The sequence below is a fragment of the Chelonoidis abingdonii genome, chromosome 7 (assembly GCF_003597395.2).
Source record: "Chelonoidis abingdonii isolate Lonesome George chromosome 7, CheloAbing_2.0, whole genome shotgun sequence".
Classification (NCBI taxonomy): Eukaryota; Metazoa; Chordata; order Testudines; family Testudinidae; genus Chelonoidis; species Chelonoidis abingdonii.
This window is the reverse complement of record NC_133775.1, coordinates 77,437,037-77,448,526: the sequence shown is the minus strand read 5'-3', so window position 1 is coordinate 77,448,526 and position 11,490 is coordinate 77,437,037. Positions and strand designations below refer to the sequence as shown.

The following is an 11,490-nucleotide window of genomic DNA, read 5'->3' as shown; positions in this document are numbered from 1 at the left end:
ATTGCCAGGCTCGGATTCAGAAGACTGCCATGGTTTTGAGACCGCAGGTCTGGCCAGAGCAGGAGCTGTAATGGAGCTATCCCCAAGAGGTCCAGCAGCGTGCCAAACCAGTGGTGGCGCAGCGAAACTGGCACTATGAGGATCACTTCGCCCTGTCCTGCTTGATCTTCATGAGGACTCTGAATTAATAGTACTGGGGTGAAGGCATAAAACAGAGCCCCCGACCATGGGAGCAGAAAAGCATCTGACAGAGAGCCTCTGTTGATCCCCTGAATTGAGCAGAAAACTTGGCATTCCCTGTTCTGTCGGGACGCAAACAGGTCCATTTGGGGAGTTCCCCCATTTGTGCAAGATGAAGCTGACCATTTCTGGATGGAGGGACCACTCTGATGAGATGAGAAGGTGCATGATCAGCTTGCCCTTAGATGCTGGGGTCTTAGCCAAGTCTGCTGTGGTGCCTACAGTGCCAGTTGGCCTACTTGTTCTTTGGCTGCCAGGGCTACTTCACACAATAAGGGCCCTTGGAGAGGCCAGGATCCCTGGAGCTGGATCCTTGGTCAGGCTGGAGGGGTCTGGCCTCCGCGGTACCCCCGTGAAGCTCTAGGGCAGGCACATGGTCTGACATCAGTCCTTTGCCCAAAGCCCTTTTTCTTTCTGGTGCCAGGGAGCTCTTCTTTTGCTGCTTCTTTGGCACCAGTGAGTGGGAACAGTATCAGGTGGAGCCCGGTGTCAGTGGTGCACTCCGCACCAAAGCTGAAGTGCTTGGCATAGGGTCCAAGTGGGAGGGCTGCGATGGAGGACAAAGCACAACCTCCATGAGGAGGGCCCTCCAGCGGATATCCTGCTCCTTTTGGATTCTAGGCTGAAAGCTTTTACAGATTTGACACTTGTCCTTTCTATGGGAATACCCGCAAACACTTCAAGCTGCTGTCATGGGGATCACAGATATCAAGCACGGTTTGAAGCCAGGAGAACAGGGCTTGCCCAGCTCCAGGATGATGGTAGTTAGAGTCCTGACTGGGACAACTAACCTAACACTTAACTTAATGGCTGGCTAAGTACTTACAAACTATATACAAAGAAGATAAAGGCTGTAAAGAACCACTAATGCTCTTGCGATCTGCAAGACAAGGTGCTCCAACCAACCGTCATGGGCAGTAAGAAGAATCTGAGAAGGCGTAGGGTCGGCGGCACCTAACATACCGACACATGAGTGCAGCATTCAAGGGGGCACCACAGCTGATCCTACAGATACCGCTAAGGCAAACACCTCTGACAACTGTGCGCGTGGGCACACACACCCCTACAATGGGATCGACTTGTGCAAGCACTCGAAGAAGAAAAATATAGCTCACACAGAAGTTATGGGCAAAATTACTGGGTGACTACTCAGTGAATCCATGGCCTATGGGATGCAGGTATGTGATCTCACTGGCCCTTTCTCACCTCAAAATTTATGAATCTATACAAACACTTGAGATCTTCCTGTACATATGCAACACTTGACAATTTATTAGACCTAGAAGAGTTTGAGGAGGCAGCCCTGGCTGTGAGTTCCCCCTCTGAAATTTATCGTCTCTCAAAATCCCACATGCAGATGTAGCCTGAGTGCTGGCTTTAGTTTATTTAGTTCTGATAAGAAAGAGGGTCACATTAAATACATTGACCAAATTCTATACAAAGACTTGATACTGTTTTAGCACAGATCAAACTGATGGGTTAGGGACAGGGCCATGTTAACGAGCAGGAAGGACTATCAGGCAGGCACTGAATAATTTACCCCTTCTCACTTTACAGTAAATATTCATATACAAGTGGCCCTAAACATCTCACTGGATCCCCAGCTCCTCTGCCACATGAAAATAAGCACATTAAGTGATCTCCCAATGTGATGGATCTTTTCCTTTGTTTTTGGTCCCAGTAGAGCTTTCCTGGGAAGTGGACATTCTGAGCGCTACATTTATACCCCCCCCCTTAAAAAAAAAAAAAAAAGTCACTGAGAGACCTGACCTATTTAAATCTGCATTGCCAGAGTAAGGGAAGTTCATCAAAATCTCTCATTGAAATAAATCTAGCTTAGTAAAGATCTGTTTCCTAGCACCTTGCTGAGATGTGCACTGTTATCTAGCCCAAAATTAAACTTGTACAGTAGCCAACCTCAGCTGCTGGTGACTTGAAATGAGATTTATGGGAATTAAACTTAAATGAACAATCAGTGCATTGGTCACCAAAGCCAAGTATTCTTTGTTTGATGTTATAATTCAGGGGTCGGCAACCTTTCAGAAGTGGTGTGCCGAGTCTTCATTTATTTACTCTAATTCAAGGTTTTGCATGCAGTAATACGTTTTAACGTTTTTAGGTCTCTTTCTATAAGTCTATAATATATAACTAAACTATTATTGCATGTAAAGTAAGGAAGGTTTTTAAAATGTTTAAGAAGCTTCATTTAAAACTAAATTTAAAATGCAAACCCCCCCAGACTGGTGGCCAGTACCCGGGCAGTGTGAGTGCCACTGAAAATCAGCTCACGTGCCGCCTTCGGCGCATGCCATAGGTTGCCTACTCCTGTTATAATTGGAAGCCTACTGTTCCAATTCACAACTCCATCAGACTAGACACTGAATATATACATAAACTGCCTCTGAATGCAGCCAATTCCAGGGTGCCTGTCTGCTGATCGGTAGATAAATTAGTGCACGGCACACTTGAGATAGAAAAGACAGATCACGAAACCCCCTTGGTCATCAGACAGAGCATTTTTAATATGTACACACAGCAGATGGGATCTTGTTTTCAAGATTAAACCCACACCATCATCCTAGAACTCTCACAGTAAACTGCACATTACCCATCTTTTCCCCTGTGGAATAATGGTGTTTCTTACATTGGACTAATCAGGATCTCTGAAAAAACCTCCCAGAAATGAACAGATGGATCTAACAGTGATCTAGTTATGAAAACAGATCAACAGCTGAGACTTGTTTTTCCCAGAGGTTATCAAGGAGCAACTACACACTGTGCCTAGCAACAATGAAATTTCACAAAGGAACAAGTGGGGAAAAAGTGGAGGGGAAAGAATCAAGTCCATGTCTACTATGAAGTGTTTGTTTGTTTTAATATACAAAGCTAACTCAGACCTTGAAACTGCATCATATTCAGTCTCCTTTCCACCCATTTCCAGATGTTCCTGATTTTTGGCTGCAGGATGCCCTGTGCTCTAAGCCTGATATTTTGGACCACTATTGCTGCATCATGCATAGCACAACATATCACTCTCAATTATGGTAAGAAAAAGAAGTCAAGAGGAATCCTGAGATCATACAAGGGTGTGAGCACACCAAGCCAAGATGATGATGCCTTGACTAATTTAGTATAAAATTATACTGGGAACAAGGCAGAAATATCTGATGTTATTTTGTATCACAAATAGTGCTGACTGCAAAGAAAATCAAAGGCTACCCTAGTAAGAATGAGATATAAAACTTTTTGAAGAAGTTTAGTCTGAGTGCATCTAGACCTAGAAAGTCTTACATTCTAGGATTTTTTTTTAAACAACAAAAAAACCCAAGAAATCTCACAAGCTTAAAAGGCTTAGTCAGGTAGGGTGACTGAGAATTTCAGACTGATTTAGAAAAATTAGTGTTTTGTGACCTTTTACTTAGAACCTCTAATCTAGAATGAGCTAAAAACATTCAAAATTATATACATAGGGGATCACTTCCCTTTCACTGAAATACATCCACATTCAGAGAGAAGTCAAGAGTTATTTTGAACAACATTATCCAATAGTCATCAGGATGGGACATGAAGAATAAAGTTACCCAATTGAAGTTATAGAGGGTAATTTAGGGAGATGGTATGTTATTAGCGAAACTAGGATCTAGCCAGGACACTAGTTTTAGAAAAAGGTTCATGGTACCTTTAATAACCACTGAGGTTATGGCTTCTCCTTTTCAGTCTTACTCCAAAAATGGCACCACCTGCAGAAAAGTGATCCCCAGTACCGAGCACAAGTATAGGTAGGAAGCTTGTACAGTATTATGCCAACTGCACAGATACCTCTGTCAGTGGTGAATTAACTAACATCCAATACTGACCAGCCATACAGGTTAAATTTCCAACTTTCCATAACTTTGTATATAATTTCTTCCAGGTTTCTCTTCTCTCCCTACACCTTCTCACTCACACCAAACCGCATGGTTAATTTACAAGATTCACAGCAGGAGAAGGCTTCTGTGTTGTTTTTGGCCACAGTGCCACCACAATTGGACATTGTGAATTGGCAGCAAGCAAACTCTTATCTCTCTACTGATGCCACAGCTTTAGTAAAATGTGCTACAGATTAGAGCCCCCGATTTTCACCACAGATCCACCAACTGTTTGGAGAACCCATCAGAACTCAGTTGACAATTCTGTCACTCCATGAGGCAGAGTAGAATCTTAGTAAAGCAGATATGTTGAGTCACTTTTCTGATCATGAGCACACTTTAAGTGCTGCTTGTGAACCAGTCTGGGCAAGGAATAACCATCTTACTAGGTAAGACTCTGATCTGTAGCTAGTAAAGAACTAAAAGGAATTAAGATAAAAATTTTAGAAATGTTTTAACACGTTCCAGGCCATGCAGTTGTGCCCCGCATACGCATGTTTCAAATTCTAAAGTATTAGCCTTCGGTCTTATGCATCACACCACTCCCAAGTCAGCACTGAATTATTACACATCACTATTATTGGTTAGAAGCATTGATGTGCTAGAAAAGTTTTTATAAGGTATTACAATAAAGTATAAAAACATTGTATTAAGAGCATTAGCTTTGAATTAGCATTGGAAGGAACTATGCATTATGCTTGGATTAACTAATGCATAATACTGACATGGGGTTAGAGGATGTTACTTAGCAATTTATTGGACCAATGAAGTTCAATTTTTTTTTATTAAGCACATTCCACGGTACAAAGCTTTAGATCATGAACAATCTCTGTACAATTTAACAGTTTCAATCAGCTGTTCATACACAAACTTTCCAAACGGGTCATTGGCAAACATAATTACAAGTTAGAATTAGACTATCCCAGTGCTTTGAAACATTAATATAGCAGTAATGTACAATTGCTCAATTATGGTTAGCAAAACAAAGTCCAGAGTGCAGCCAGGAGTCCCAGGAGCCAAGTTCCTTGGGTGCCAATCACAAAGTCCACTGCTATGTTACACAAAGCACAATCAAAGAAGGTGAGACTGCATGTTCAAATACCATTATCTCCCAAGGAAAAACATGAATTTAATCTTACACATGCATAAAAAGGGACTCCATTCTTCATAAACAAATAGCTGTTTCTTCAGGGCTGCAACGGATGTCTTTTTTTAAAAACAATTTAATATTAAAGCTATTAGATGAAAAGGGTAAAGTAAGCCACTTTCACAAACTACTGCCAAGCTTACCAAAATGTGATCTTACAGACGCTTATCGAAACATGATATCTTCTGTACTTCATGAGGTCTGATCATCTCGAAGAAATAAATATCTTTGTCGTAACAAGTTAAAGGGAATTTCCTAACAAACACTGATCCCAACACCTCTCTCTCAATGGAATAGAGGACTAACTTTAAGTTGCACTCTTCTGACATTTCAGTAACATCTGATGTGCACTTCATTCTGAATTTGCCTGACATGAAGGTGGATGACATCTAACCATAGCGGTTGCACTGGAAGTTTAGTATTAAATCACTGGTCATCTAAAGTATCACCGACATTCTGTAACTCCCCTCGACCAAAAAAGGGAAAATCTGAAACCAAAAAGTGCTGCCAACAGAAGACGAAATACACAACAAATGACAATACAGAAATGACTGGCGACATATCTGTGACAACATATTTCTCCCCCAGGACAATAGGTATATCTTATACACGCTTGGTTTTAGTGCATTTTCAAACTAAGCATTAAAGAAAAACTACTGAAAACTGTAGTCATACATGGCAACTTAATAGGTCAATACTATAAAGATGGCATTTATCTGGGTCTTGCTTTCGCAAAGAAAAATATGATTAAATAAATGTGACTGTATAAATTAGAAACAGGAGAACCACGACAATGTAAGAAGGAACTACTAAGACATTTCCTACTAAGGTCATGTTAATGAAGAGAAACATTGACCATGGCATCACAACAAGGTCATAGTGTAACAGCTATGGGTAAGTGATCTTAAATTCAACTTTAAATCTGGTCATCATAGTACTTCCTTGAAGGGGCTTCTACCCCGCCTCAATTGTTACAAGTTACATATTTAAATAAATGTAACTTTGGCTGATGGCATTTTTTCCATTGAGCAGCCAAACTAATGCTACGGAAGGACATCTGTAGGCATGTGTGGCAACCTACTAATCAAAAAAAAATGTTTTGTAAATACTGCGGCACGAAATATAAGATACAGAACATAAATTAAACTTTTTTAATTTTTAAAAAGGTTAGAAATTACATTTTAAAATATGTAGTTCCCATTAAAAAAAATCCTAACGAATACTGAAAACTTCCTTTTGCAGAGAAATATTTCTATGTAATTCATATTAATCCCTTCAGTGCCAGTAGTTAGAATGTCCTGCTGCCAAGTGCTAACACATTTTGTATTAGTGTGTAGTGTCAGGAGATCCTGACTTCTAGCACCTGGAGGTTAAACTGTTATGTACATTATATTGACATGCTTATACAGTATTTGAAATTATGAGGCAAGCACACATGGAAAGATTTTACTATACCAAACATTAGGAAGAGTAGGACGGTTGTATTACAGGGCACAGTTAAAAAAAAAAGACGGTGCTATACAACTAGTTTAGATAATCTAGCCTGATTTACAGGTAATGTTTAAGTTAAAAGAAAGTATTGGTGCAGAAACAAGTAAACTGTAATCCAACATTACTGATCCATTCAGAAATATTTCTAATAGTCCAACGTACACCCCTATCAAACAAAACAGGCTGTGAATTTGTCATGAAGTCTAAAGGAGCATGGTGACTTTGAAAGCAAAACTCTGTACATTCTGGGTATGTGTTTGGCACCCAAATTTCACTGCAGAATATTTTTCTTTAAAGTCAGACAAAAGTGCAAAGCAATATAAATTAGGCCAAGTCCTTTCTTGACTTCTGATTTATTTCTGGAAAACAACTCATCATAGTTCAGTTTATATGGACAATTTACATATGAAGCTTTGGATTTTTCACTGCGGTGAAGAACAGGCTTCTCTGATTTTCATCTGCGTGAAGTCAGTGAATTTGTAGTAAATTCCTTAGAGGAGACCTCTGGGGACTGAAAGGGAGCAGGAAAGATTAAGAGAGATACAGAATTGCGCTGCTTTGCATCTACACAGCATCTATCACCAATTCTGACTTTAGCTGTGAATCAACATCTTCAGGCATGTAGTAGCCAGATATCCAGTAGTTCAAGATTGTGGAACCCTGAAAAAGATAAAGACAAGCTGGAACAATGGAAACTATAATCAGGCCAAGTATAATCTATTATTTGTAGACATATGGCAGAATCATATGGTATCCATCACAGAACCACCTCCCCCCCACATGCACTCTGACCGCACATGAAGGCATTGGCATATTTAGACACTTTATTTTAGCAGGCTAATCAGTATAGCACATACTCCTTAGATCGTAAGTGTTAAAGGAACCAGGGTTCCTTTAGAATGATGCAGTCAGTACAGGGTATGTCTACACTGCAATTAGACACCCACAGTTGGCCCATCGATCAGGGTCCCAGGCACCTACATCACAATTAAAGAGACCCTTAGCCTGAGCCCTGCAAGCCAGAGTCAGTTGGCATGGCCAGACACAGGTGTCTAATTTCAAAGCAGACATACCCTTAGAGGCTCAAGAGGTGACAATACCACCACTATAGGGCATCATTTTAATTCTACTGATTGTGGAACCTGGACCATACTTTAAATCAGATTTGTATGCAGACTGGGATCTGCACCTTTTTAAGCTTTTGAAAATTCAGCCCTATAAACATGAATTAAACTGACCTTTTCCTTACATGTGATATAAAACAGAAGTCTTTGCTAGGTCTTTAGGGACAGACTGGCAGGGGAAGACGAAGAAGTGTAGTAGTTGGCACAACAGGCCTCGTTCCAGGTTGAAACTTACCTAATGGAATTTCAACCTACTCTTAACACACCTCAGGAAACAACTCTCTTCTTTTACACATCACATAACACTATACAGAAGAGACCTAAATGTTATCCATTTTCATTAAAAATATGCATAGGTTATATCTGGTTGGATTGAATTTTTAATCATAGGTCTAAACAGTTGCTCTGGGAAAACTGGCTTGTGAAACCATTCACCTTTTTGTTTAAATCAATCCAACCATGTAAACTATCCTTTATTCTATTTTTAATAGGACTATTAAGTTCAGTTACTTGTTATATTTATATATGAAAAAGACTTAATGATCTCGAGAAATGAGCCCACAAATCAGATAATTAGAATATTTCCACAAGAGCTACCTTTTCACACAGTTATATGATTACACTATTTGATTAAACAGCGTTTCCAAACTGAAAATTCTTACTGTAATTAAGCTTAAAATAATTAAATCTAAGGTTAAATTTCACTTTCCATGCCCAGAAAACATGCTGCAGACTTTGATGAACTGCTCTATTCATGAGACTTTCATAGCTGAAAGTTTAAAACATCTTTCCCCTCCCCAGTGCTTAAATATAAGAATACTAGACTATCATATGGTAACAATTTTTATCATGTTACAATAAACAAAAGGAATTCAACAGAAGGCAATAAAACTTTCTTATAGCCCCCTGCCAGGCCTGTCAAAAATGATCCACTTTGAAGAGGTATATACATTTGGAGACTAGTAAAAATGGGTACAAAGCTTCTTTTGAGAATGTAGAGGCTAACGGTGTTTGGGAGCATATACAATTGTTCCATTAAATATCATAATAAAATACTGGATATTTTACAGTGATATTTTATGTAGATTTATGTTTTTGAATTATGATTAAGAAAAAAATTCAGGGAAATGACATTGTGTGGTTCCTTCTATCCAAGAAACAATTACATGACTACCAAGACCAGTCAACTACAAGGATATGCAGCTTTGCATGTTTTCAATTCTCTGCCTAATATGACAAGTCAGACATATAAACTGCTCCAAACTGTGTCAAATGTATGGAATCTGCAGGGAAGTTGTTAACAGTGCCAAAAAACATTTCATTTTGCACTAACAAATTTTAATATAATCGAAGTGAGTTTGCAAGTGAGGGGGCAAGAGAAAGAGTGAAAGTCAGTCATGAGACTGGTACACTGCTGACCAAATGGAGTAAAATGCATAGGAGTGGATTGAAATAAACTATACTGGACTTTTAGATGCCTAGGTAGTTATACTTTTGACCGGCATGAAAAATAGGACAGTGCTTCCAGAATTGGAAGATAATACAGTATAACCCTCCTAATCATATTTCTGCACAACCTTTAAGCCATTCAAAACTATCTATACGTTGTTGGGGGGAATATATATATAATTGGTACATGTCAACTCGTGGATTGTTTTATTTTGTCAATAAGAAAGTGTGGTTTTCCCACCTGGTGGCTTGTTCTAAAGGCGTCAATCAATTAGAAAAAAGGAAATTGTTTCGCAGGGTGTAAATCACATGGTTAGCATTTGCAGCCCCCCAAATACTGACCCACGAAATCTGTAATGAAAAAGTTGCCCTGTTTATGGTGAATGCAATTCCTTTAGGCTTGATATAACTCCCATTAAAGCCAATGGTAGTCTATCCATTTTAATAGGGAGTTGGATCACATCCTTAGAGGCTCGACCAGTGGCAACTTTAGGTAGGCCAACACCATTACTAAAGGCATTGCAGTAATATTGCAGCTATTCAAACAAATATGAATTTTTGAACACTGTAAACCACAGGTGGGCAGTGCTGAAGGACCTAGCTAATAGGGGGCTCTGAAACTGCCCATTCTCCTGGCCAGGCTGACATTCTTTTTAAGCTTGTTGCCTACCTGGTACACATAATGAATTTAGCAGACAGAAAACTAAAAGTCATTTTCAGACCTCTGGTCTTCTTTAAGGAGAGTGTAAACAGCCAAGAAGGGAGTTTTATGCATGCCAACTTTTAACTGTCTTGCAGCACAATTCTTAATTTCTCAAAGCTTGTTCATGAACTTCTACAGTTTCCTTTAGCCCACATTTAACTTCTTCTATATTACAGTGTTTAGATGATGAATATTAATTTAGAGAGGAAGTGAACAGAAGATAGATGTACTCAAATTAATGAATGGTGTAGGAAAGGCAAATTGGGCACTCCCATTTAGAGACAGCAGAATTAAAAAGACTGTGTGCGCAACCATAAAAATGACATTTCTTAATTGGAGCGACTGATTTGCAACCCAATTTTCTAGCCTTTTTTAATTTTTTTTTTGAACATTTTTGTTTTCTTTAAAGAAAAAGGTAAAAATTTAATAGCCATGCATCATCAGCAGATTTGAACATTGAAAGTTCAGCATTGCAGCACACACTGCTACCACTTGAGCTACAGGTCTGTAACAGGAAGCAAGAGAAGGCTGTTATCCTACAGGAGGTGGAATGCTGGGTCCTGGGTGTTGAGGAAGCCCAGCCTGCCATGGCCCTCTTTCTGTCCTTCCCCACTCAGGAGACAGAGAGCTTCAGACCAATGTGGTACACCCAGAAGAAGGGAAATGGGTCACTGGGTTCAGGAGGATGGAAGAAACCAGCCTCCCTCTCTTTGGAAAGTTGATGAGATCTGTTCTGTTATTAGTTGAATAAGCTGTCCACATTTTCCTGAGGCATGCAAGTGAGAACTGCCATTTACACTGATTTACTTCTCAACAAAAGCAAAATGGAATTTCATTAAGCAAAGTAAAGACATTTCACTAACAAGAAGGCTACCTCCTAGAAAATATCAAAGTTCTTCTGCAAACAATTAAATAATTTGTGGCACTCATGGTTACAAAATATTGAGGCCACGAGCTTAACAAGACTTGAAGAAGAAATAGACATTTATATGGAATGCAGTGTTGTTCCAGTCGTGTTGGTACCAGGATATTAGAGAAACAAGGTGGGCGAGGTAACTTTTTTATTGGACCAACTTCTGTTGTGTAGCTTGAAAGTTTGTCTCTCTCATCAAGAGAAGTTGGTCCAATCAAAGTTATTACCTCACCCACCTTGCCTCTCTCGTTTATATGGAAAATGAGACTATGCAGTTACAAGACTCACCAGCCAGCACCCAGGAAAGAATTCTCTGCAGTAACTCAGATCCCATCCCATATAACATCCCATCACAGACCACTGGGCATACTTTCCTGATGATAATCAAAGATCAATTGCCAAAATTAGGCTATCCCATCATACCATCCCTTCCATAAACTTATCAAGCTTAGTCTTAAAGCCAGATATGTCTTTTGCCCCCACTACTCCCCTTGGAAGGCTGTTCCAGAACTTCA

At 39.6% G+C, this 11,490-nt stretch overlaps 1 protein-coding gene across 5 annotated transcripts in view; it reads right to left on the bottom strand.

Moving 5' to 3' along the window:
• Positions 1 to 4,913: 4,913 nt before the first annotated feature.
• The window catches only part of FBXW11 (F-box and WD repeat domain containing 11), a 117,439-nt gene continuing 110,862 nt past the window's right edge, over positions 4,914 to 11,490 (bottom strand). For all 5 annotated transcript variants that reach the window (XM_032768698.2, XM_032768700.2, XM_032768694.2 and 2 more), the window contains one exon: positions 4,914 to 7,446. The gene's annotated coding sequence lies outside the window, so the exon portion shown is untranslated. The remainder of the gene's footprint in view (positions 7,447 to 11,490) is intronic.